Below are 7,355 nucleotides of genomic sequence, written 5' to 3' on the forward strand. Positions count from 1 at the left end.
CCCGCCTCGGCCTCCCAAAGTGCTGGGATTACAGGCATGAGCCACCGTGCCCGGCCGCTTTTCATTATCTTAACAGTGTTTCAGGCCGGGCGCGGTGGCTCAAGCCTGTAATCCCAGCACTTTGGGAGGCCGAGACGGGCGGATCACGAGGTCAGGAGATCGAGACCATCCTGGCTAGCACGGTGAAACCCCGTCTCTACTAAAAAATACAAAAAACTAGCCGGGCGAGGTGGCGGGCGCCTGTAGTCCCAGCTACTCCGGAGGCTGAGGCAGGAGAATGGCATAAACCTGGGAGGCGGAGCTTGCAGTGAGCTGAGATTCGGCCACTGCACTCCAGCCTGGGCGACAGAGCGAGACTCCGTCTCAAAAAAAAAAACAAAAAAAAAAAACAAAAAAAAAACAACAAAAAAAACCAGTGTTTCCTGAAGAGCAAAGTTTTATTTTTATTTATTTATTTATTATTTATTTATTTATTTTGAGATGGAGTTTGGCTCTTGTTGCCCAGGCTGAAGTGCAATGGCACAAGTTCGGCCCACTGCAACCTCTGCCTCCCGGTTAAAGCGATTCTCCTGGCTCAGCCTCCTGAGTAGCTGGGATTACTTGGGAGGCTGCATCACTACACCTAGCTAATTTTTATATTTTTAGTAGAGACAGGGTTTCACCATGTTGTTCAGGCTGGTCCTGAACTCCTGACCTCAGGTGATCTGCCTGCCTCAGCCTCCCAAAGTGCTGGGATTAGAGGTGTGAGGCACCGTGCCTGGCAGAGCAAAGGTTTTGAATTTGGATGAAGCTCAATTTGTCATTCTTCTGCTATCAGATCTATGAAATCTTGGCCTAACCCTAGGTCACAAAGGTTTTCTCCTGTCTTCTAGGAGTCTGCTACTTTTAGCTGTTACATTTGGGTCTCTGGTCTTTCCTGAGTGAATTTTGAGTATGGTGGGAGATAAGGGTTGAAGTCATTTGTTCCCATAGAGAACAGAGTTGTGAAAGGAAAATATCTTGGGCCCCAAAATCACCGGCTAAAGGGAAAAGTGAAGCTGGGGCTGCTTAGGGCCAACTTGCCTTCCATTCTATTCAGTCACCCTCTGCTCGCCGGGCACGGTGGCCATGCCTGGAATCCCAGCACTTTGGGAGGCCGAGGCGGGCGGATCACGAGGTCAGGAGATCGAGACCATCCTGGCTGACACAGTGAAAACCCGTCTCTACTAAAAATACAAAAAATTAGCTGGGGGTGGTGGCACCCGCCTGTGGTCCCAGCTACTTGGGAGGCTGAGGCAGGAGAATGGCGTGAACTCGGGAGGTGGAGGTTGCGGTGAGCCGAGATGGTGCCACTCACTCCAGCCTGGGTGACACAGCAAGACTCTGTCAAAAGAAAAAAAAAAAAAAAGAATGCTACCATTTGTCTCTCATCTACCTGTGACCTGGAAGCCTCCTCCCCACTTGGAGTTGTCCTGCCTTTCCAGACTGAACCAATGTTCATTTTACATGTGTTGATTGATGTCTTAATATCTCCCTAATATGTATAAAACCAAGCTGTGCTCCCACCACCTTGGGCCCACATTCTCAGGCCCTCCTGAGGCTGTGTCAGGGACGCCCACATCCTCAACCTTGGCAAAATAAACTCTAAATTAACTGAGCCCCACTGAGCACGGTGGCTCATGCCTGTAATCCCAGCACATTGGGAGGCCAAGGAGGGCAGATCACTTGAGGTCAGGAATTCAAGACCAGCCTGGCCAACATGGTGAAACCCCATCTCTACCAAAATATAAAAAATTAGCCGGGTGTGGTGGTGCACACCTGTAATCCCAGCTACTCGGAAGGCTGAGGCAGGAGAATCCCTTAAACCTGGGAGGCAGAGATTGCAGTGAGCCAAGATCACGCCACTGCACTCCAGCCTGGCGACAGATTCTGTCCCAAACAAATAAATAAAACAAAATAAATTAACTGAGACCTGTCTCAAGTTTTCAGGGTTCACAGAGTTGTCCCAGCACCAAAAATCTTTTTGGGAAGACAATCTTTTGGATTTCAGGTGAATTACACTGGCTCTTTTGTCAAAAGTCAAGGGGCCACATCCATAAGGGTCTACTTCTGGGCCCTCTTCTGTCTCATTCATCGGTGTCTGTTTTTCTTATGGCAATACTGCACTGTTTTGATTACTTGTGGCATTATAGTAAGTCTTGAAGCCAGATAGTATAAGTCCTTCAACTTTGCTTTCCTTTCTCAAAATCAACTCTTTAGACCCATGAAGATGTATACTGTTTTATTCTTTTGGGTCTTTGATTTTCTTCATCAGTGTTTCGTAGTTTCAGGATGGAGATGTCACACATCTTTTGTCAGACTTACAGCTAACTATTTCCTGATTTTTGGTGCTACTGTAATTGACAATGTTTAAAAATTTTTCAATTTCTAGTTGTTCACTGCAGTTATAATAAAGTTAAATTTTGTATGTGGAATTAATATATTAATATGTTAAATTTAACATATTAATATATTAAATTTAGTATGTGTAGTTCTGTGGTTTGAGACGGAGTTTTGCTCTGTTACCCAGGCTGGAGTGCAGTGGTACAAATACTGCTAACTGCAGCCCCAACCTCCTGGGCACAAGTGATCCTCCCACTCAGCCTCCCATGTAGCTGGGACCACAGGCATGCACAACCACATCCAGCTAATCTTTACAATTTTTTGTAGAGGGCCTTGCTATGTTGCCCAGGCTGGCCTTGAACTCCTGGGCTCAAGTGATTCTCTTGTCTCAGCCTCCCAAGGTGCTGGGATTACAGGCGTGAGCCACCATACCTAGCTTCAGAGCTATTTTTTGAAGATTTCTTAGGCTCGTCTAGCTAGTCAAGCTTGTCACTGGCGAATAAAGAGTTTCATTCCTTCTTTTCAAATCTGAATAACTTCCTTTTTTTCTTTTGCACCAATAGGATGACAAATAAAAGTGATGAGAGCAATGTCAGTTTCCTGGGTTTGGTAAATGTACTGTACTTAGGTAATCAGTACATTGGAGGGAGCCATATGAATGCTACACAGAAACACAACCGCTGGCCCCGCTTATCTGCGGTTTCGCTTACTGCAGTTTCAGTTACCCGCGGTCATCTGAGGTCTGAAAATATTAAATGGAAGATTCCAGAAATAATTCATAACTTTTAAATTGCACACTGTTCCTACTGGGATGAAATACTGTGCCATCCTGCTCCTTCCCTTCTTCATCACAAGGGTGAGTACAGTACGGTAAGATATTTAGAGAGACCACATGCACATAACTCTTATTTGAGACTATTGTTCTGATTGTTCTATTTACTGTGCTACTGTTAATCTCTTACTGTGCCTAATTTATGAATTAAGCTTTCTCGCAGGTATGAATGTAGAACAGGAAATTCCATACTATCTAGGGTTTCAGGCATCCACTGCGGGTCTTGGAATGTATCCCCCACAGATAAGGGGGATGTAAACCAAAAAGTGTCTGAGGTAGTTCTCAACCAATTAATTTTGCCAAGGTTAAGGACAAGGCCAGGGAGGCAAAACAAAAACGTGACAAAATACAGACTCACTGAAACAGTCTGTGGTCTGTGCCTGTCTCCAGAGGTGACTTTGAGGGCTTCCATATTTAAAGGGGAAATGCAGGCTGGAGGGGGAAGAGGGAAGGTCCGGTCCTAGTGCTGCCTCCACGGGTTGCAAAAGAAGAGGAGCAGGCAGGGGAACAGTCAATGGTGTATTCCTCTGGTGCTCAGTAAACTGGCACTTCACATAAGATAAGGTGAGCACAGTAGCTACCTGCAGTCTTTAGCCTTTCCTCTGTCGCTATCTGCTTAGGAACAAAAGGAAAGGCAGCTGCTTGCATGACTCAGCTCTCAGCTTCACGTTTTTTCCTATTGGCAGAGTGAATTGGGGTTTTTATTTTCCTTTCACAGGACCTACTGCATTTTTGCAACCTCTATGTGGTTCAAAATTTTATTTCAAAGGAAAAAATGGTGGGGAAAAAAGTGGTGAAAACAGACACTCTTGCCTTGTTCCCTAGGGGGCAGGCATTCTGTGTCTGACCATGAAGTAGAAGCTTAGCTGTGAACTTCTCACCGGTGCCCTTCATTGGGTTAAGGACGTTCTCTAAGGGTTTTTTTGGCTTTTTGTTTAGAATTGGATTGGGTGAATGGGTGTTAGATTCTGTCAAATGCTTTTTCTATATCTTTTGAGATTATCATGCTTTCCCCGCCCACTTTTTTTTTTTTTTTTTTTTTTGAGATGGAGTCTCACTCTGTCACCCAGGCTGGAGAGCAATGGCATGATGTCGGTTCACAGCAACCTCCGCCTCTCAGGTTCAAGCGATTCTCCTGCCTCAGCCTCCCAAGTAGCTGGGACTATAGGCGCGCCCCACCATGCCCAGCTAATTTTTGTGTTTTTAGTAGAGATGGGGTTTTGCCATGTTGGCCAGGCTGGTCTCAAACTCCTGACCTCAAATGATCTGCCCACCTCAGCCTCCCAAAATGCTGGGATTACAGGCGTGAGTCATCACACCCTGCCCCATTTTTAGTTGTTAATATGAATTTCATTGATTGATTTCAGAATATTGAACTAACCCTGTATTCCTAGAATAAACCACACCTATCGTGAAGTATTCTTGTCAGAGGCATTTGAACCAGAGCCGCTCCATCTTGAATAGGGTCTGGGTAAAATATGGCTGAGACCTGCTGGGGTGCATTCCCAGGAGGTTTAGGCATTCTTAGTCACTGGAGACAGAAGTTTGGAACAAGATACAGGTCATACCTCGCTGATAAAACAGGCTGACCGGGTGCAGTGGCTCACACCTGTAATCTCAGCACTTTGGGAGGTCAAGGTGGGCGAATCACGAGGTCAGAAGTTCGAGACCAGCCTGGCCAACATGTTGAAACCCTATCTCTACTAAAAATATAAAATTTAGTGGGGCGTTGTGGCACATGACTGTAATCCCTGCTACTCGGGAGGCTGAGGCAGGAGAATCGCTTGAACCCTTGAACCTGGGAGTCGGAGGCTGCAGTGAGCCAAGACTGTACCACTGTACTCCAGCCAGGGTGACAGAGTGAGACCCCATCCCCACCCCCCCCAAAAAAAAGAACTCCTTAGCACAGATTAGCAAGCCAAATTCAGCAATAATCAAAAATTAGAATGTTACCGGAAAGGGTAACATTCTAATTTTTCTTTTTTCTTTTTTTTTTTTTTTTGAGACCGAGTCTGGCTCTGTTGCCCAGGCTGGAGTGCAGTGGCGTGATCTCTGCTCACTGCAAGCTCTGCCTCCCGGGTTCACGCCATTCTCCTGCCTCAGCCTCCCGAGTAGCTGGGATTACAGGCGCCCGCCACCACGCCCGGCTAATTTTTTGTATTTTTAGTAGAGACGGGGTTTCACCGTGTTAGCCAGGATGGTCTCGATCTCCTGACCTCGTGATCCGCCCGCCTCGGCCTCCCAAAGTGCTGGGATTACAGGCTTGAGCCACTGCGCCCGGCCCTCTAATTTTTCAAGGAGAATCGCTTGAACCTGGGAGATGGAGGTTGCAGTGAGCCAAGATCGTGTCCCTGTACTTCAGCCTGGGAGACAGAGCAAGACTCCATCCCCCCAAAATAAAAAAAAAAAGGAAAGAAAAAAAGTATACTGGAAGACAGGATTAACACGTGGAATGAAAGAAAGTAAACCTCGGTTTTCGTCCAGTTGAGGCGACGGAGAGTCTTCCATTTGCAGATGAGCTGTATGCTGGACCCATGAGTGCGGAGCCAGCAGTCATTGCCCCTCGAGTCCCGCATGTCACAGCTTCTTTTTTTTTTTTTTTTTTTTTTTTTTTTTTGAGACAGAGTCTCGCTTAGTCGCCCAGGCTGGAGTGCAGTGGCGCGATCTCGGCTCACTGCAAGCTCCGCCTCCCGGGTTCACGCCATTCTCCTGCCTCAGCCTCCCGAGTAGCTGGGACTACAGGCGCCCGCCGCTTCGCCCGGCTAATTTTTTGCATTTTTAGTAGAGACGGGGTTTCACCGTGTTAGCCAGGATGGTCTCGATCTCCTGACCTCGTGATCCGCCCGCCTCGGCCTCCCAAAGTGCTGGGATTACAGGCGTGAGCCACCGCGCCCGGCCTGTCACAGCTTCTTAAACAGACGATCAAGAGCTTACGTGCAGTTCCTTATCCCAACCCGCCTTGGCCCGACGCGCCCTGGCTTTTTCTGGAACTGCTGTCCCGTGGATCCTCGCCAGGAACACCCAGTTCTCCTTGTTGCTCAATCATGGAGTCTCTCTGGAGACCCCGCTGCCACGTGTGTCCTTCTGGAGAGGCCGCCTCCCTGCAGCGCTGTCTTGGTCAGGCTCCCAGCAGGAAAAGATGGCACCCGAATGAGGATCATCTAAGGAGGCTTCAGTGAAGGGACCGTTTGCCAGGGGTGAGAGAGTGGGGCGTGCGGGCGGCACGAGGGGCCGCTGTGGCATCTGGAGCTACTGACAGTGGAGCTGTCATACTCCAGGCCAGAAGGGACCAGGGGAGGGGGACTTGGCCCAGACACTGAGAGTGGCACCAGGGGGTTGCCTTGAGAGGTGAGTGGCAGAGGGAGCCAGGGACTCCCGAGGGGCCATCCCAGAGGGCACTGAGGAAGTTCACTGGGTCTGGGACCCGGAGGAGGCAGGGAAGAAGAGTGAGTCTGAAGGGTAAGGTGCTGATGTGGGCACAATTGGCCTTTCTGACTCAGCTCTCCAGGTTTTCTCTCCCTCTCTGGCCGCCCCTGTCCTGTCTCCAGTTGAGGTCTTTCTTGGCCAGCGCCTGCCTCCCTGGCACCTGTGGTTTCAGTGATGGGGATTCTTCCATGTGTCCCCTGGAGTGGCCTCCTCTGTTCCTGTGAATTCACCAGACACACTAAAGACACCAGCTCAGCCCTGACCTCTCACCTGAGCACCTCCTTACCAAGTCATCCAGATGGCTCCCTAGGGATGAGCAGTAACAAAACGGGTACCTGGGTGCCCAGCACAGGTCAGGTAATGTTCTAAGACCCTTGCGCATACCCAGTCACTTACCGTTCACTGCAGTCCTGGGGTGAGCTCTGCGATTGGCTTCCTTTTGCAGACGAGGACACTGAAGCACAGCAAAGTTAGGTTATTTGCCTAAGGACATGCAGCTGGATGGGGACAGAGCCAGGACTGGGCTTGCAGTGGCTTCAGATCCTACCTTTCTGACCACAGCGCTCGTGCTCTTGGAGCGCCTTGAGACTGTGGGACAAGGCGGACCGAAGATGCAGTTTCCAGACGGGCTCCCCTGGCGGGCGACTCCCGTGCGGGCGCCCAGCATCCTGCACAGGAGCTCTCGTGGCCAGGCCTCTGCCAACAGTTGGCAAACAGACCGGAGACAGAAGACAAC

This window comes from Theropithecus gelada, chromosome 16, assembly GCF_003255815.1.
Source record: "Theropithecus gelada isolate Dixy chromosome 16, Tgel_1.0, whole genome shotgun sequence".
Taxonomy (NCBI): Eukaryota; Metazoa; Chordata; class Mammalia; order Primates; family Cercopithecidae; genus Theropithecus; species Theropithecus gelada.